Source organism: Mytilus galloprovincialis, chromosome 11 (assembly GCF_965363235.1).
Source record: "Mytilus galloprovincialis chromosome 11, xbMytGall1.hap1.1, whole genome shotgun sequence".
NCBI lineage: Eukaryota > Metazoa > Mollusca > Bivalvia > Mytilida > Mytilidae > Mytilus > Mytilus galloprovincialis.
Window position 1 is genome coordinate 16,225,587 of NC_134848.1, and position 21,644 is coordinate 16,247,230.

Below are 21,644 nucleotides of genomic sequence, written 5' to 3' on the forward strand. Positions count from 1 at the left end.
ACTTTTACCCCCATAGAACCACTTTATACGTTAACAAAGCTTCCTTAAATAAATGAAAAAAGCAAACAAAATTCACCCAAATAAGAAGCAAATGTCAATTTTTCAATTTTGATAAAGGGAGATAACCCAAAGTAACACCAAGATGATAAGGTAAACTACACATTTATACAAACTTTAGTCATTAAATATATTTTTTTATAATAGCTGCATTGTATTAAGTAGCGTCTGGTAAGTTCATTGTTACACAGTCTTGTTATGTACTTATTGTGATAAATAGTGTCATATTTTCTTTTACTTAGCAATAGTGTTTACATATTATTTTGCTTTCACATCAAATGGGATAAATTACTGTTATATAGATCAACTGTCAGAATTTAGTAAATTCTATGCGATACATGCGCTTTTATATTTTAATACAACTTCTACTTTTTTCCTTAATATAATGTGGATACGTACAAAGAGACACAACTCTTATCTTCTAAATTTTCAATGTACAACCCGTACATTATCAAGCCAAAAATTATTAAGTTACTTTCATCCTTATTTTTTCATTTAATTATTAAACACAACTGATATATTGAAACTGCATTGTATCTAATAAGAATTAAGCATGTGATATAATAGGATTAATGGGTTTGACAATTCATATAATTATTCATACATAAGCAATGATAAATGACAGTGCATCATATATCTCTAAAGGCTGGTTGGTATAAATATACATGTTAATGGGCTGTTTATGTTTTAAATTGTAAGATATTGTATTTCATGCATATGTACCAAGTTGTACTCTAAAATAAAAATATCTATCTATCTTATAAGTACACAGCCACGTTCAATTACTTAAACTTTGTCAAAATTTAAAGAAACATCATTATCAAACTGTTTTTTTATTTTTGGGATGTATAAATATGCATCATCTGTTTACTGCTTTACTGTCATTTAAGACAACACAGACCGATAAAACATCACTTAAAACTTATTTTCTGTTTTATAATTGTAATAATTTGTGATATAAGATTCAAGAAATATGAACTTCTTTTAACTTCATCTCTAGTCTTTTTAGCTTTCTCGATTTCTTCCTGTAATGCCTTTTCTACCTTTTTGAAATTCTCGTTAATAAAGCATTTGCCATTGTTCGTGTGAACAAGTTGCTCAATTTTCTGAACCATATTTCTAACCATTTCATCTTGTTCACGTCCTCTGAGTCTGTTGTTGAAAAACAAATATCGATTGCCACAGTTTTCTATAAACTCCTTCAATTCTGGATTTGAATTCTTAATGTATTGATCAGCAATTGGAGATTCGTTTTTTTCCTCTGCATCAAGTTCCCATTGATCAACCTGTGTGAAGACCACTATAGTAAATTTTAGTAGCTCCTGACCGAAGTACTTCAAGAAATGTTCGAGTGTGTCCTGGTCCTCGACTGAAAATCTCCCCATTCTAACGCACAACATTATTGCGTGGGGTGCAGGTGATGTTAGCCCTATGCATCGAGCTATTTCTTTTTGCACATCAAAAATATCTGTCTTTGTCTCAAAAACTCCAGGCGTATCTACAACATCTATTTTCTTACCAAATCTATTAGTGGTTTTCCACATGCAGCAAGTCGTTATGGACTTTGAATCACATCCGAAGTGGAAGAGATCTGTATTTCCTCCAATGATAGAGTTTCCAGTTTTACTTTTCCCAATGCCTGTTTTTCCGATTAACACAATTCGCAACTCATCAGTAGGAGCTTGAGTTGCAAATTTCACCGTTTGTTCTGAATATATACATATATATGAATTATTCAAGATGTAATCTATGTAAGAAAAAAATATAACATAAAATAAATAATTTTAAATTAAACACAGCCACAGGTAGATTGCTTGGAGGTATAAAGTAATTTTCCAAACAAATTTATTAAAGACAGTAAACGTGTATAACCGACTGCTCCTTCAATTTTCAATCATGTCAAGAAACTTCAGGAATTTATGAAATTTGTATTGAAATGGTATATCTTTTATTGTATTCCTTAAACAGAAATTCACTTAAAAAAATGGAACCTGGATATTGTTCAGTAATGTTTACAAACCCCAGTGCCAATTTTGTATCGACAACACATCATTCAGGTTTATACATTTTGTAGCTTGTTAAAACTTTACAGAATGTTTCAAACTTTTTGTAAGAAAATGAGGTATGATTGCAATTGAAAAAAAAAAATCTTCCATCAAAAAGATGGCACCAACTGTTCATGCAAGAGAATTTGAACAGCATCCACTGGAAAATTAGGTAACATTGTAACAGATTTGTATCCTTTCAAGGAGCATCTGAAACTTCTTTAACAGCGTTGTTGCAAGGGTTAGAATCGTGCATAGAGTGTGACACTCTCTCTTTCTCTACACGAGATATCAGGATAAAGTACACAACTCTGACCAAAAGTTATTTTGGATGGCTGCGGTTAAAAGATTCATAAAAGAACACTATAATTCAAATACAAATGTCTGTAACATGTAAGAATAATTTATTCTGGACTTGTTAAGGATAGTTTCTTACTGTTTTATGCATGTTGTTTGTACTTTGTACTTGTTTGGCATTATAAATATTTTGATATGAGCGTCACTGATGAGTGTTATGTAGACGAAACGCGCGTCTGGCGTACTGAATTATAATCCTGGTACCTTTGATAACTATTTACACCACTGGGTCGATGCCACTGCTGCTGGGCGTTTTATCCCCGAGGGTATCACCATTCCAACATTTCGGTGTTGACATGAATATCAATAATTGGGTCATTTTTATAAATTTCCTGTTTACAAATCTATATTTTTTTCGAAAAACTAAGGATTTCTTATCCCAGGCCGTATTTGGCACAACTTTTTGGAATTTTGGATCCTCAATACTCTTCAACTTTGAACTTGTTTGGCTTTATGAATATTTTGATATGAGCGTTACTGATGAGTCTTATGTAGACCTTTTTTCATTACCAAATCTTGAAGCCGAAACTTTCTGTAGTCACATGTGTGTAAATCAAATATTACAACAAGTAACCTCATGATTCGAATGTCGTTGGCGCGCTTTACAGTAAGTCTCCCGAATGACAATAAAAAGAGTACTGTTTCGTTTCCATACAGTTATAGGGGGTTGAAAAAAATGAAAATATACAGTCTAAAAAAATCGGAAGATAACAAGAGCACATTCAAATTTCATAAGCCAAAGAACAACCGACAAAGCCAAGGCAAAAATCGTAAAATGACAGCAAGACAAAGAAGTCAACAAAACACTTCATAGAAAACCAAAGACTGCGCAACATAAATCCAACTAAAAACTGGGAGCGTACTCATGTGCTCTGTAAACATAGTAGAGTAATTACGAACTCCGAAAACGAACATGCATGAAACGCAAAAATTCCAAATTTAGTTGAACATATTTTTTAACATATCTGAAACATGTTGCCTATTGGGGAATACAAGGACCCATCGTGTAAATAAAGATTCCACAACAAGTGTGTAACTATAATTTTTCCACTCGCGACAGTTAGATTTTAAAATATCTAAAGCGCGATGCTGGCTTGACGAGCTTTTTAAATAATTAAAATTTAACTGTTGAAATCTCTATTTTTATGAAAGTTGAAAATTCAATTTGAAATAAAATGAAATGAAATTATTCAAAAATGGATTGCTAAATTGAATCCTGGCAACAAATGGCAAAATAAACATGAGAAATTATTGTGATTTTTTTTTTGTCTTATGGCTTTTGAAAAGTTTTGACTCACATCATCGAATGATGCAAATTTCATGAACAGAATAATTTGCATTAGGTTCAAAGCATTAAATGTACCTGGTGGATGGATGATAGGTATTTCTGTCTCCTTTTTTGCTGCAATTCCTGTTGAAGAAGGTTCTATATAAGTGTGAGATCTTGTATGGATTGTTTTTGTCTGTTGAACGCCGACATCTATAGTGGGTAACGGTTGACATATAGCTTTTGAGCGTGAACCTTTTCTTTTGCCGGTACCCCATCGTTTACGCTTCGGCATGGTTAACCTTCCAATTAATTAAACGAAATATAAGTAAATTCATATCTATTTTATCAAAAAGAAATTATTGCATCTTAACGTAACTGACAATAATAAAACAATCGACCATAAAGACAATCAGTTATCATTTTAAAAGCATGTCCTTAAAAATCTTTTGTAACAGGCATTCAACTTATATATGTATTTGTATTATTTAAACATCAACCCAACAATGTTAGATCTGTAAATTTGCTTTCGCAAATTTTTGGTTCTTCCCTCGCCGGGATTCGAACCATATATATACAACTCGTCTAAACATCAACCCAACAATGTTAGATCTGTAAATTTGCTTTCGCAAATTTTTGGTTCTTCCCTCGCTGGGATTCGAACCCATGCTACTGTGATATCGTGACACCAAATCGCCTGCACTGCAGCCGTCCCGCTAGACCACACGACCACCTGGGCTCTACAATAATAGAGCTTTCGCTAGCCATGCTAGCCATGTGTTACCTTTCCTCGTCAGTTTTAATCTAGCGGCGTAGACAACATGTCAATTATTTATTTCTAGTATAAACGTCACATGTTAAGACGGTATCCACCAAACCTGGTAATATTTTGTTACTCAGAGAAGGTAAAAGAAAACGTTTTCCACAAACATAAGTATTTCAATCTGGAAAAATCAGCAAATTTTAGAAAAGGTGGTGGCCATCTTGAAAATATGAACTTTTCTTATGGCCAGCAGTTTTTTCTTAAAAAGGATATATTAATGATGCTTCGTGCTAATTTTCCTGCTTGTATCATCATTTGCACAATTCCCTTGATTATGCTTGCTAATATCTTCCACTAACTGGGTCGACTCGATACCTCTGCTGGTGTACTAACAGTCCCCGAGGATATCAGCTCAGTAGTCAGTACTTCGGTACTGACACATTTTATACTATCCTTTCTAAAATTGCCAGTTTATAAATTTTGAAATTCTGAAAAAACTAAGGTTTCAACTCCTTGAGGCAAAGTTGGCCTTAGGTAAATTTTGCTATTGTATTAGGTTATTTTTGTCATATAGCTCTTTAATTGTTTCGGTTCTTATAAATCCTTGGCTTACAAATATTTTGCTTTGAGCTTTCCTGATGAAGGTAAATCCAGAAAAGCGCTTCGGACGCATGAAATTTATATAACGTGTTGTTTTCATTTTTTTAATTTATTATTTACTGTACAGTTGTACAAATAACACAAAAGTATTGAATGAATTAATTGGTCTGATATCATAGGCGTAGAGGGGCGTCGGGGCCTAGGCCCACCTTTTGTGGGAAAAATTTTGTTGATTATATAAGGAATCACTAAAGCATGACTGGAGCCCCCCTTTTTTAGGTCAGTCAGTCCCCCCCTTTATAAAAAGTTCTGGATACACCACTGGATATAATAATGTTAATGTCTTGCATCGTATTCATCGATATTTATCTAGGATACTATTGTATAACCGAGTTATTGAAAAGAAGCTAGTTCCGGTTTACTCAAATTTAAAAAAGTTTCTTCATACTGATGCGTTAAATAAATGGTTTCTCTATACTTTTGAGTGAAATAAGGAAGATAATGTGTTATTTCCGGTGAAGTAAAAGTCACTTCCGGTCTCATATGACAGCTTCTTTCATACTGATTCCAAAAATATATAGTTTCTAAACAGGATATAATTGGCCACTTCCGGTTTATCGAAAGTCACTTCTGGTCTTTAGTGATAAGTTTATATATTCCGAGTAATTTTTCATGAAAAAAGTGCAAAAATGGCTTCTTCAGGTTTTCTCGAGGTCACTTCCTGTTAACATTTTTCAAGATCATATGTCACGCAACCTATTGTTAAAGGTCATATGGCTTTATAATGAACCAAGTTGAAGTAATAATCACTTAACCTGATATAAAGACATTTCAGTGGCACTAACTCCTGTAAGATGCTATTAGATTGTTTCAGACCAAATGTAACATATCTTCATTACAATAGAGCAAACATTTTGCACTTGTTCTTTTATATATATCTTTAAAAGTGTCGGAGAAAATGCAAAAACAAGGAAAAGTCAAAATTGAGAACTTGACCTTGACCTCGACCTCAAATTTATTTTATGAACCCAGGACCTCAAATACGCGTACCTTAGGTCTGTATTACTTAACATTCATGTGATACATTGACATATATCACTTATGTCAAATTCAAAAGGCAAATTTGACAAATCATACAGAGGATATAACGAGCAATTTAGTAAAATACATTTCTTTTACGGTTACAAAGTGTCTAGGGAGATAACTCTTACAATAAAAAGTCTTCGACTAAACAGGATCAGCCTCAAAAGCGCAATAACTGTTCGATATCATATGCAAAAAATCTAAGCGACATCTTAAGCTTGCGAAACCACGAAACATGTTTTGAAATTTGGCGGAAGAAGAAATTAATCAGAACAAATACAATAGGTCTTTCCAAAAATTGTATTTATTTCAAATGACCTTATCTTCTATATTTTCTTCCTTTTACTTTATTAAAAATATTTATAAACTTTATTCCTATGACTGTCCTATAATTTGTCAAAATATATATCTTAAGATAAATCTTAGGACACTATCAATGACACGGCCTCTGACTCACGACATATATATGTTTATCAAAAATCTTGTCTTTGTTCCATTTAATCTTTTTATAAGTCACCTTACCTTTATTTTTATAATTGTAGGTTGTACATGTTTTAACGTATCTAAAAACCTGGGGCCTGTTTATCGAAACTGTCCTTAGATCGATCCTTAGATTTAAAGTATATAAGATATCTTATAAATTTTAGGAGATATCTTATATAACATTAAAGATATCTTATATAATATATAAGATATCTCATAAAGTGTTAATGATACAGTCTCCAGTATATCATCAATATTATACAATGCTGCTTTTTTAAGTAATACTAATAAGACCCCTGGTAAAACCAAGAGAAGTAAACGAAAAAAAAATTAAAAAGCCATATTATGATAATGAATGTGAATCTAAATATAGGTCCCTAAAGTGTCTGACTAGAAAATTATGTACTGAACCCTGGAATGGAAGTCTTAGATACAAAGTATTATATAATAAAAAGGAACTGAATAAACTTATAAGGAAAAAATATAGACAATTTAGACATAAAATGATAAAACAGATTATAGATTCAAATAATAGCTGTCCAAATGATTTTTGGAAAACAATTAAGAAACTAAAAAAGGAGAACTTCAAGGATCCTAGTTCTAACATACAACCTAAAGAATGGTTTAAATATTTTAATAAATTAATGAATATTGATTATGATAAAAATGTTTGTAATGATAAGAAAGAGTATACTACTTTTAAAGATTGTAACACATGTACTAAGATGTTAAACAGTTCTATTACAACTGAGGAGGTGGTTATTGCAGCAAAATCTTTAAAGAATAATAAAGCAAGTGGTTCAGATTGTATTACAAATGAAATGTTACAAATATCTTGTTATATGAATATTGATGTTTATGTAAAATTGTTTAATCTTATTCTTAAGTCTGGTATCTACCCAACTTTATGGAGAATTTTTTTTATTAAGCCCATTTTCAAGGGTGGGTGTTTAATGATCCATCTTATTACCGAGGTATAGCCCTTTCAAGTTTTTTAGGAAAAAAAATTCTAAAAGTTTTATATAACAGATTAGAAAAGTATCTTGAAGGAAATGAACTTATTTGTCGTGAGCAAATTAGATTCAGAAAGGGAAGTCGAACAAGTGATCATATTTTAACTCTAAAAACTATAATTGATAAAGCATTTAAATCATCAAAAAAGATATATGCCTGTTTCATTGATTTCAGGAAGGCATTTGATATTATTAACAGAGATGCCCTCTTTTACAAATTGTCTTATTACAACATAGATGGTCCCTTTTTAGTATAATGAAAGATATGTATAAAGAGGTTTTGTACTCGGTAAAGATCTCGGAAGGTATCAATGACTTTTTTAATTCCTCAATTGGGGTAAAACAAGGGTGCATTTTAAGCCCTACATTTTTTTCTTTATATATTAATTATTTACCATCTATATTTGACTCAACATGTGAACCACCCAAGTTAAATGATAATGATATATCATGTCTGTTATACGCTGATGATTTAGTCCTTATTTCTGAATCGGCTTATGGCTTACAAAAATGCCTTGACAAGCTTAGTTTATATTGCACTAGTTGGGATTTAACAGTAAATCTTGACAAAACCAAAGTTATGATTTTTAACAAATCAGGTAAAAAACTTACAAAAGACAAGTTTGTTTTTAGTGACAATATTTTGGAACACTGTACAGAATATAAATATTTGGGTATACTGTTTAAACCATCTGGTAGTCAAGTTTACAGAAGCAGTGAGACTTCTTGGTAAAAAAAGCCTCAAAAGCTATACTAGTATTTTGTATTAGAAAACTGTTATTTTCTGAAGATATCAATGTATTACCTCACTTAAAGCTTTTTGATGCTTGTGTTAAACCTATACTTCTTTACTGTAGTGAAGTTTGGTCACTGTATATGATAAAAGATATTACAAATCTAGAGTCAAAATATTGGCCATTAGCTACCATCAAAGTCCAAATTAAATTTGCAAAAACTTTAATTTGAGTAAATAAATCAGCTGTCAATTTAGCAGTACTAGCTGAACTTGGTATGTATCCAGTTTTTATAGAAGCTTTAACACTGTCAATTGTCTTCTGGTTGCATGTGATCAAATCTGATAACAATTGTTTACTAAAAGATGTATATTGTTCCAACCTGCAATTAACAAATGGATTTGCTAAAAAGATTGAACAGTTACTTGCTACATTAAATTTTTCACATGTTTGGAAAAATCATGATACTATTTCAAAAAGGCGTTTATTATATGCAATTCATACCAAACTTAATGATAGATATCTTAATTTTTGGAAAGAAAATATATTTTGTGATAATAAATCAATACATGGTAATAAGCTGAGAACATATAGACAGCTTAAAGAAAATTATAAATTGGAAACCTATTTATTGTTAAATAAAGACAGAAAAGTAATAGGGCATTTTGCTAAAATTCGTATTTAGTAATAGTGTTCTTAGAATTGAACAAGGGCGTCACACTAAAACCCCTGTAGAAGAAAGAATTTGTCCTTCGTGCCTCTTAGAAGTAAAAGATGAATTTCATTTCACTTTAAAATGTACAAAACTAAATATAATTAGAGACCAACTGTTTTCCAAAATTAGTGAAATAGTTCCCTCTTTTTTAAATATGACTTAATGAAGCAAGATTTATTTGTTTGTATACATGTGTTGAGACTGATATAATTAGAATTATTGTTAAATTTATAAGCGACATGTACATTTCTAGAAATGCTTAATTAAGCACTAAATAACTTTGTGGTACCACCTCCTCATATAATGTTTATGAATTTGGTATGATATATATATGTTTGTATGTTTGTGTAATCAAAATTTGTATTGTCTTGGTATCAATCCTGTAATTTTGGATTTTAAACCAATAAAAATTACTTACTTACTTACTTACTTACTTACCTACATATAATATTTAAGATATCTCATAAAAATGAAATTATATAAGATATCTTATATATTAAAGGAGATATCTTATTTAGTTTATAAGATATCTCATAAAGTTTATAAGATATCTTATATAGTTTATATGATATTTCCTAAAGTTTATAATTTTATATCTTCTAAAGTTTATAAGATATCTTATATAGTTGATAAGATATCTCATATAATTTATCAGATATCTTATATAATTGTCTTTATAAGATATCTCATAAACTATATAATATATCTTATAAACTATATGAGATATCTTACAAACTTTATGAGATATCTCATAAACTATATAACATATCTTATAAACTATATAAGATATCTTAATATATAAAAATTGTTTATAAGATATCTTATAAAGTATATAAGATATCATATAAACTTTATGAGATATTATATATAACATTAAAAACATATTATATAACATTAAATATATCTCATAAAACATTAAAGATAAAAAAAAATCTTATATAATATATGAGATATCTTATAAAAAAATGAAATTATATAGGATATCTTATATATTAAAGGAGATATCTTATATATTATATAAGATATCTTATATATTTTATAGGAGATATCTTGAAATTCGAATAAATAGTAATTAAAACGGCTTGCCATAATTTCTTTTCTTGTTAATAGCAACTGAAAGTGATAGTGAAAGTTCATTGTAAGTATATCACATGTATAAATAAACTATAAAAAGAAATTAAAATAAAATGTCGATCAATAAATTTTTGCAGCAGTCCCTAAAGTGTTGTTGTTATAAGACTCTCTAAATATTAACTAATATATAGCATGTATAGTACCTATATTTATATAATAAAATTGTGACCCGCCATGACATTTCCAGGCTTATGGAGGTAGAACGTCATTGTTAGAAAAATTATAAACATGATAAATATCGAGATTCAATGAAATACGTATGGCTCCTTTTTTGCGGACGCCGAACTTTACATTATTATATAAGTTTTAAATAAAATTGAGAATGGAAATGGGGAATGTGTCAAAGAGACAACAACCCGACCAAAAAAAAAAACAACAGCAGAAGGTCACCAACAGGTCTTCAATGTAGCGAGAAATTCCCGCACCGGAGGCATCCTTCAGGTGGCCCCTTAACAAATATATACTAGTTCAGTGATAATGAACGCCATACTAATTTCCAAATTGTACACAAGAAACTAAAATTAAAATAATACAAGACTAACAAAGGCCAGAGGCTCCTGACTTGGGACAGGCGCAAAAATGCGGCGGGGTTAAACATGTTTGTGAGATCTCAATCCTCCCCCTATACCTCTAACCAATGTAGAAAAATAAACGCATAACAATACGCACATTAAAATTCAGTTCAAGAGAAGTCCGAGTCTGATGTCAGAAGATGTAACCAAAGAAAATAAACAAAATGACAATAATACATAAATAACAACAGACTACTAGCAGTTAACTGACATGCCAGCTCCAGACTTCAATTAAACTGACTGAAAGATTATGATTTCATCATATGAACATCAGGCACAATCCTTCCCGTTAGGGGTTTAGTATCATACCATCATAACATATATGAGAAGAACATAACCCGTGTCATGCCAACAACTGTTTTTAGAATAAATGTCTTTAGTTCCGATGCAAAGACCTTATCAGTGACTCAATATTAATATTTAAAGAAGTTTTACTTTATCGTTTGAACTTTGAAGTGAAAAATATTTGAATCTACATTTTAAATTGATACACAAGAAAAATCAAAATTCTCTGCTCTATCGATTTTATTTCATAAATGAAGTCTGAAATATATCCATCACAAATGCACCGTATCAAATTCATATATCAAAACACTTAGTTATAAACTGTTACGCGTCGCATACTATGTATAGAGACATGCATATATTAAATCTCAAATAAAAGAAGTCTTAAAGCTTACTTTGACAAAATTTAAACTAACTTCATTTCAACAAGTTTAAATCACATGTTCTAAAATAGAGCTACAAAAAATACAAAATGCTCTGCTCTATAGATTTTCTTTCATAAATGGAGTGAAATATATCCATAATAAATGCACCGTATCAAATGGATATATGAGAACACCAAGACTTATAAACTGTTACGCGTCGCATATACTTTGTTTAGAGACATGCATGATAAATCTAAATTAAAAGACAAATTGAAAAAAAGGAATTCTTAAAAGCTTAATTTGACAAATTTTAAACTAACTTCGTTTCAACAAGTTTAAATTACATGTTCTAAAATAGAGCTAAGAATTGTTTGTATTGTAGTAAATTTAATCCTTTGAAATTTTATTCAAATACGCTATTGAACATTACTAAGAGCCAATAAATACAATAATTTTGTATCATATAAAATAGTGCCTTCAATAAATAAAAGTCGTCATAGAACAGTCTCATTTTCATACCGGTATTCGAAATGACTCGTTTCATTGCTATTACAAAAAATATGTCATAATAACAGTGTACGTATAGGAGCCAGGGGCAAAAAGGGGACAAAACAATGTCCCCTCCCATCTTAAGACAAAAATTAAAACTAAAAAATGAAAATGAAAGAGAAAGAGAACAATTAGTAAAATTAAGATTATTACACTACATAGAAAATAGGTTTTTTTCTTGTCACTTTCAGAAGTTTGCCTCCCCCCTTTTCCACACACAATTTTTTTTCAAACTTATACATTCTTATAAATGGCATATTTCTATACGAAGGTATACACAGACAGACGTGCCGCCGGAATAATCTCAGCTACAGCGGAGGGGCATTAATTTTAACGCTTGTCCGTCTGTACGTTCGTACGTATTCATGGGAAAATTTACAACTTGGAAGTTTCCGCAATTTAACTTTATTTTGCCTCAAACAAATACTATGAAACTTATATACAATGCTAATTACCACCAAACTGAGATCAAGTTAAAATTCGGCTGGCATCACTTTTACCGTTCAAGTCCATTTATAAATGGAAAAAATGTTTAATTTGTCGTCTACGCGCTCTAACTTTATTTGCCTCAACCAAATGTTATGAAAGTTACATATAATGCTTATTACCACTTCAACAATGAGCAAACCCCATACCACATAGCAAATCATATAAAACCCCGATGTCATTATATGAAAAAGAGGACTGCTTCAAATGCCATCAGCACCACTGAACCAAACTGGACATATGATACATATGCGGATAATAAGCATGTTCCAGAGAGATATACAGCCGGTAAAAACATAAATTAAAGCTGGTACTCCAGGAATATATTCGCACAAGAGTATTTTCACCTAATTTGACACAAAGCTTCTTCTTTTTATCTTTATTATACAAAAAGTTTCTGTAGCCTGTTGTACTCGTCGTTTAATTGCTATTTTAGGAGGGACATGGTAACTTTATTTGGAAATGTTATTTTTTAGTGCAAATCTTTTTTATTGTTACTACCAGAAAGTTTTCTTGTGATTTTTTTTACTTATAGTGTCTTTGCTAAAACAGAACCAACAGTGTTTACTTAGAAGGTAATATTTTGACACTAGATTTCCCAATTACAGCAATGAAAAATCCGAAAACCCTTGGTAAAATTGATATCCAGGAACATTGCAAAACATTTTCACCAGTTTCTCAAAGGTGGTTTCGGGTTAAAGAAATAACAGAAATAAAGTAATAAATAGTCATTTAAAAAAAAAACAGTTGTAATTTTATATTACAATCAAATATAGTATGTCAAAACTATGTAAGCATGATCCTCTAAAAAATGAAAGGAAATTTGTCTTTTCGGATGCTTAATTTCTTACAGCATAAAACTCTCAATGTGTTCCCTGTTTGGATAAAAAAAAAAACACGCTACGATCTCCATTCTTCGCCTGCCTATTCTGTAATTTTATACCAGACAATAAATCTCATTCACCACACCGAAAAGTGGACGACATATGTTTTGTGTTGTATAAATGAGGATGGTGCACATTCTGTATGTGTCTGTCCCAAGTCAGGAGCCTGTAATTCGGTGGTTGTCGTTTTTTGCTGTATATCAAATTTGTTTTTTTCGTCTGAATTGTTTTACATTTGTCATTTCGGGGTCTTTTATAGCTGACTATGTGATATGGGTTTTACTCATTGATGAAGGCCGTACGTTGACCTATAGTTGTTAATTTTTGAGTCATTTTAGTCTCTTGTGGAGATTTGTCTCATTGGAAATCATACCACTTCTTCTTATTTTTATATTATGAAAGATACTCATGTCATGAAAAGAAGAAGAAAAAAAATCGAATAAGGATTGAAGACGTGACAATCGATATCTTTTTTCACGGAGTAAAAGTGATAACAAGAAATGTTTCACTTGTCTGACATAATGTCGGCACATATCCTTTGAAAAGTGATTTAATGTTTGTCTGTGACCTATTATATTATTAATATACGGTATATTTTATCAGATCAGTTGATCGGAGTAAGATAATATTTATTAGGTCTTTCCACTTTTCGTGGAAAGACCTATTGTTTTTCTTCTGATTATTTTTTTTTTCTTTTTTTTTCTTCTGCCGTCTGAGATGCTTTTTTGTTTTACAACATATCGAATGGATGTTTGGCCAATGAAGTTGTTCAGTAATGGAGGTTTCAAAACTCACCCTGTGTGACCGAACACTTATTCTTATAGGAGTTATCTCCCCGCGTCCCCTTTTCTTGTTATCGCTATATCTCTAAAACCGTAAAAGATTTTTACAAACTGTTTTCACCAAATTGTTCGTCTACTCTTAAGAATTATTTATCAGAAGACATCTTATGGGAGTTATTTCCCTTTGAAAATTTAAAATAAACGATATGTTGGGTTTTATTCATACGGTATAAGTTGTAGAGGCCTACATTCTTTTGATATGAAGTCCTAGGTCCATATAAAGTAAATTGAGGTCAAGGTCAAAGGTCAAGGTCATGTTATAAATTTTTAATTTTGCTTGTTATCGTTATTCAAAAGAAACTGTAACAGTTAATAAAATGATATGTTTGCAAAATCACCGTTTACAATAAGGAGCAACTTCAACTTATTCAGTCGAAGTGTTTTGGTTAACCCTTATAGGAGTTTTCTCCCCTTATGTGTTTGAAATCATTATTTCTCCTCAACCATACAAGTGATTGACCTCGGACCTTCTAATTTGAGTTCACTGACCCATGAACTTAAAATTGAGGTCAAGGTCAAAGGTCAAGGTCATGTTATGAATTTCGATTTTTGCTTGTTATCGTTATTCAAAAGAAACTGTTACAGTTAATGATATGATGTGTTTGCCAAATTACTGTTTACAATAAGGCGTAACTTCAACCTATTTAAGTCGAAGTGTTTTGGTTAACCCTTTTAGGAGTTTTCTCCCCTTTTGTATTTGAAAACGATATTTCTCCACAACCATACAAGTGATTGACCTGGGGCCTTCCTAATTGAGTTCACTGACCTATGACTTTGAATTTGAGGTCAATGTTGAAGGTCAAGGTCATATTCTAAATTTTGAAATTGGCTTGTAATCTATATTCAAAAGAAACTGTAACAATTAATGATACGATGTGTTTGCCAAATTACTGTTTACAACAAGGGGCAACTTCAACCCATTTAAGTCGAAGTGTTTTGGTCAACCCTTTTAGGAGTTTTCTCCCCTTTTGTATTTGAAATCGATATTTCTCTACAATCATACAAGTAATTGATCTTGGGTCTTTTGATTTGAGATCACTGACCTATGACCTTGAAATTGAGGTCAAGGTCAAAGGTCAACTTGACGTTCTAGATTTTGACCTTTGCTTTAAATTTGTTTTTGTTCATTATAAAACAATCACGTCTTCTCATATACCTATTAATCTTATTTTTCTATATCAGTTGAGGTACCAAATAACATCAACAAGGAGTGACCCTTTCTTACATCTTTTTTAAATTTCATTCTAATTATCGAGGTGGAAAGACCTTCAATTGTTCTCTGAAGAATTGGTTTTAATTGTGTTTGGATTGCAACTGCAATAAAACAGGATTATCTTTCTTGATTTGCGAGTTTTGAATTCTGAATTATGAATGATCCTTCTTGGCTTTCGTACAGTCAGGCTATGAATCATCCATAGGAGTTGGTAATAAATATTAATTTACCATTACTGACTTTTTCTTTATCTCCCTTACCCCAAAGAGAGGGAAAATGGGCAGACGAAAGAGAAATTACTTCGTGCGGTCTATCACGAATCCAAACAAGTACGCCTGTCCTGACTATAAACCTCAAAGAAATTATCCGAATGGCTCCAATCACTATACTAGGTAATCCCTTATAGCCTGATATTATGTACAGTCTCCGTTTAGGTTCCATAACCAATGATCTCTGAGAGTATATTTCAGTCGACATTTTTTTTTTTACTTAAACTGTCAATAGTTAGGGATCCACTTGATAAAAATAATCACTAATCAGTATTTGTATTTTATCGATCTGTTCTCTTCTGTTAAAATGTGTATGCAAGTTCTTCTTTTGACCTTCTTACTGACTTGAATCCTTACATTGTATTTAAGCATTCGATACCAAATTTCATAAACTACGACATACGAAGAAAAACAATTTTAGAATATAAGTAAAAACGAAATTTGGAAGGTAATTAACCGATATTCTTAATCACAAAACAATACTAAAATGTGTAAAACAATACCAATCAGTTACCATTTGTACTGTAAATAATACGATAAATAGACTTTCATTTCCTTTTTTTAATTTAACCCAAAAAAATCACTTGTTCAGAACAAAAAATTTAATAATTCATCAGATTTTACAGGTTTTAATTTTGACTGGGAGTACATGCTTAATATTACGAAATCATTTCGTCGAGTTACAGGATTATAATCAAGTAGAATACTAATAATCAAAACTGAATACACGTGAAATATTTGTAAACGAGACTCAAATTGTACGTTCGTGCATTATCTAAACCCGGTATACATTGGTTCCGGTAAAATAAAATCCATTTTTAGCTTAAAAAAAAGTCCCCCCTAAAAACGATAAAAGAAAGAAAGGTTTGTAAAATGAGATGTTTGCATGGTATTTTTAATCGATACAGCAACCCGACTGAAAGTGATATGGTAAGCGGTTTTTTTCTCTCTCGATATCTTCCAAGGTCAAACTCAAAAGTGTCCTCTTCATTCATTGATATCTATATAGATATGTTTGTTATGATTAACAGTCAATAAGTTCCTAATCACATTTTAGAATAATAAAAAAATACTGTTCATAATTAAAGAAAATTATTATCAATCTGTATGATTATTATCTACCGTTTCCATAAAAAAAAACGTTAGAAAACATCTCCACGTGAATATCCAAAGACTGCGACAAGCAACGCGGCACTGCTTGAAAACTCCAGAACACGTCATACAAAATCCAGTTGAACTTTTGAAAATAGTTTTTTTTGCCACAATTATATCGTGTATATTGTCAATAATTTCTTTCCCTTGCTTCAATTTCTCATCCCCAGTTTTTCGGTTATTAATGAAGCAATATCTGTTTTGGCATTTTTGTATCAATTGTTTCATGTTATTAGGCAAAGTTTGAATGTAAACATCTAAATCTGGTGAAGAATTCTTTTCTATGATACCATATTCCCACTGGTCTACAAATGTAAATGCTAATGTCAGAAAATCATAGATTGTCTCTCCAAAGTATTCAACATACTTCTGTACTGCTTTGTTTGCTTGATCAGTACAACGGCACATTGGAATGCATAAAATAAACATATGTGGACCTGGATTGGTTAGTTGAAGAGCTGCATCTAATTCCAGAATAATATCAACGTCCCTGAGAACTCCAAATAGACCTGGAGTGTCTGCAACCTTTAAGTACGTCCCATATCGATCAGAAGACTTAACGGTGGTTTTCATTGAATAAGAACCAACTTCAAAATAATCATTTGAACCGAACAATAAATTTCCTGTTCTGCTTTTGCCAGATCCTGCTGCTCCTAACAGCACAATTCTAGTTTCATTTTCGACATCATCGTCAAACCGTTCATATGCCATTTTGGGCTGAAACAAATGTCAAATATACCATGAAACAGTATAACAGATATTTGACTTGTAGAAAGAAAATATTTGTTTTAATCAAATGGACGTTTTTCAGATAATTTTGTCATCTCTGTATGCATTTGTACTTCGCTGTTAATACACTCGGGTATTAAACTATGTTAAAACATTAATTGTGATATGACAATGTCATGATTGTATGACAGAGTGCGTCTGGGTATTAAACTGCATGTATTGTAAACATGTATAAACAAGAATGTGTCCCCACATCACGGATACCTAACTCGCACTATCAGTGGACCGTGAAATTAGGATAACAAATCTCATTTAGCATTTAAGTTAGAAAGATCATCACTTCTTCGATATCTGAAGTAGTTTTATAATTTGCCAAACATTTGTAATTTTTCGTGATATTGCCGATAATAGGAATCTCATTCAAAAAGTAAAATAACAAAAGTATGGGATTTGTCGCTTTCAAATTTGAAATCGGAAGAATTATTCGATTCAAAGTCAAATCCGTTGCTTTCAAGTTATAGTTCACACCGGACTACAGTTTTCACAAATTTAGAAAAAAGGATATTTTTCCGGTTGAAAATATGATTTAAAGAAGTGCAAAAGTAAAAGTAAAACATGTTAATTTTTAAAATATGTGATATTGATCACCCGAAAATATTATGTAAAAATTTGATTCATTTCAATCCCTTTATAAAAAGTCATACTTTATTATTATGTAAAATTTAACAATTTTGTTTGGTTGCTTATCAAGGTAGCACAATACAAATATTTTTACACTCCCAATCAGATAACTTTAAACTGATGTAATTCATTTCATCCTTCTTTATCTTTTATAAATGAGGTACCAAAAGAAAGAAGAAAGATTAATCTTTCAAATTGTGATAATTTCATTATGACATAATTATTACATAATCAATTGTTATGTAATTAGTTGCTATATTGTGATGTCCACACTTGAATGAGTTTAGCGTCTTTGTTCTTCATAGCATCCCAAAATATTTTATAGATTCTTGTACAACAAAGCTTGACCTCCAAAACTATGTTTCAGATTTTTCCAAAAACATCAATAGAACAAATTTTATACCCAATTGAATTCAGTGATCTCTTATGAATTGATGTTGCAAACTTCATTGAAGATTTATGAGAGAATGAAATACAGTTTTGGTTGATTGTTGGTTGCTTTACGTCGCATTAGCACAAAATGGCTTTATCGCGGCGAGCAAGAATTTATAAAATATTTTGGGATGCTTTGAATAAAAAAGAAGCTAAATTCATTCAAGTATGAAGATCACAATATAGCAACTAATTACATAACAATTAATTATGTCATAATGAAATTATCACAATTTGAAAGATTTATCCTTCTTCTTTCTTTTGGTACCTCATTTATAAAATTGAAAGATGGATGAGTGGAATTACATCAGTTTAAAGATGTTTATTATCTTTTCTCATAATCAACTTGATTTACATAAATATGCCAAACAAGAAAAAATAAAAATAAAGAGATATCTTTTAATTTAAAAGTTGGAGGTTTTCTCAGTTCATTTTTTTTTTAAATATTTATAGTTTTGAAATAAGGATTAACAGAGCAATTATGTAATGTATATAATAGCATTTGGCTGGTCCTTCATTTTAAAGCTATCAAGTAGATAGGATTCAAAAGATCTTTTATTGTATACAAAACGGGTATGAACTATATTTAATAAAGATAAGGAACTTATATATATTATCTTATTATGATAAATTATTGTCGAAACAGACATGTGTGACAAGTTCCTTTATACAAATCAGGGCATAATATGGTGATTGTCCTTGTGCTTTACTATGGAAAGACTATCTTAGTTGAATATCAGTTATAAGCACGCACGTCGCTTTTCAAAGTCACTGACCCACTTCTTGTTAAAAACTTTAAAATATTTGTTTTTCAATTTACAGTGTTTGAGAATTATCCAATGTGTGGATGGTAATAAACGGTAAACATTTTTATTGACTAATTGCGAATTCAGGAGACACCAGAGTCTATTATATCTCCCAATTGATACGATATTCCCGTGCTTGCATTTCCTATCATGATTTTCTTGATAGAGGGTTGCTGCTCACAAGGAAGCTGTTAAACCAAGAGTTCCAAATGGTGAAGTTGAAATCATCCCTTCGTAAATTTTACGGACACTATCACGAGTTGGTTGACCGTTATGGAATAACCGTATCACAAATGATATCGGATATGTTCCTTACGTTGCATCTACAATCCCCTTTCCTTTCCTGAATGTGATCTACCGAATTAGACTTTTTACCGGATTTGTTATCACTTAAGCAACACGACGGGTGACGCATGTGGAGAAGGATCTGCTTACCCTTCCGGAGCACCTGAGATCACCCCTAGTTTTTTGGTGGGGTTCGTGTTGTTTATTCTTTAGTTTTCTATGTTGTGTCGTGTGTGCTGTTGTTTGTTTGTCTTTTTCATTTTTAGCCATGGCGTTGACTGTCCCTTTGGTATCTTTCGTCCCTCTTTTTTTAAGGCAACTTTTGTGTTTTCGTCTTAATTTACCATTTATTTTTTCAAAGATATCCATACCGAAAGTACGTTATCTGCTAATGGTAAAAAATTTTAAAAGTTGTTAACCGTTTGAAGCTTGTGCAACTTTTAACAGTGACTTATTATTTAAATGCATAGACGATAGAAACGGATTGTTTATTCAAATGTAAAAACAAATTGAACATTTCTCCGAAAAACTAATTTTAACCACCCCACATCATTTAAAATAGATAACTTAAACAACTCAAATTAATAAGGCGGTTAGTTCCACATTTGTCAGTTCACTGACACAGCCTTTAATAGATGACTAAACGCCCCCCCCCCCCATTTTTTAAGGTGTAAAGTGACCTTTATTTGCTTATATCTTCGTCATTGGAGCTCTGTAGATACCCTAAATTGGAATTTGACAAGATCATTTCAAAATAAAATGAAAATATCTAACTTTATGGAGAGTTAGGAACGTACTTGATTGGTTGACGATGACAAATTATATCAGTCTTTCGCCGTGCCATTTCAAGAATATAATGAACAAGGCTTCAAATGTTCATCATCATTCTACTGCATAGCTACACGGTGGACCAAACTCGCGAACATCATTATGTTGAAAGCGCATCTGACAAATTCTCCATCCGAACAAACGAAATCGCGCTATTGCTTTTAACTTTACGGCGCAGGTTCGCATAATTGTTGTTGTGTTGATATGAAAACCAGCTCTCGTTATTATTTTTATTGATGTCTTCTATTTAAAAAAATATACGCCAAGAACCGTAACCAATGTATTGTCTTACTGATTTTCCGGATGGATATAAATGAATGCCCTTTTTATCCAATCATTTACAGTTAATTATCACAGGACAAATCAAATATTTCATGAGAATAACATTGTACATTTCTTACCTTTCTTCTAGATCTTTTGAACATTAAAGTATTTCATGTCAAGCAGATACAAGCAGATATCAAACAGATATTGACAAAACACAATATACATAACCACTTATTTGTATCATTTGAACAAAAATGTCACGTGAAATGCAAATGACACGCCCAGACATCTGCCAGTCATTAAATTGGCTAATGAATATGATTTACCATACATTTTGTATATTAATATACTTGTACTTTTTGCGCTCGTTTGTTTTTTAAAATATCGGTTTTATGTTATAATACATTATACACCTTTGTAATATTAGTAAATTAAGTTGTTAATGTTGCTAGGGACGACATCAACAGATCAATGTAAGATATAAAAAAAATAAAAAAAATAAAAAAAAAACTTAATTCACTGAATGGCTTGGGGGTGGGGGCTAAAAATGGCTGCAAGTTTTGTTTATCCAAAATCGATTTTACATATATCCACATTGGTCAAACAATTTTTCCCAAATTAAGTTAAGAAGGGGTGTGTGGTCAGAGAAAAAAACTATGTGAATTAAGTTTATCCTACATATTGAACTTATGATGTCGTCCCTTTAACAAGGAATTATAAATAAACCTGTTGGTAAAACATTCATAAA

The 21,644-nt window shown here is 31.2% G+C and overlaps 1 long non-coding RNA gene across 1 annotated transcript; it reads right to left on the reverse strand.

Moving 5' to 3' along the window:
- On the reverse strand, positions 1–21,142 carry LOC143051755 (uncharacterized). Its single transcript, XR_012970895.1, has 3 exons — positions 21,031–21,142; positions 3,823–4,028; positions 1–1,765 (listed from the first exon to the last, which is right to left on the reverse strand). It is a non-coding gene; the product is annotated as an uncharacterized LOC143051755 (long non-coding RNA).
- Positions 21,143–21,644: the final 502 nt, after the last annotated feature.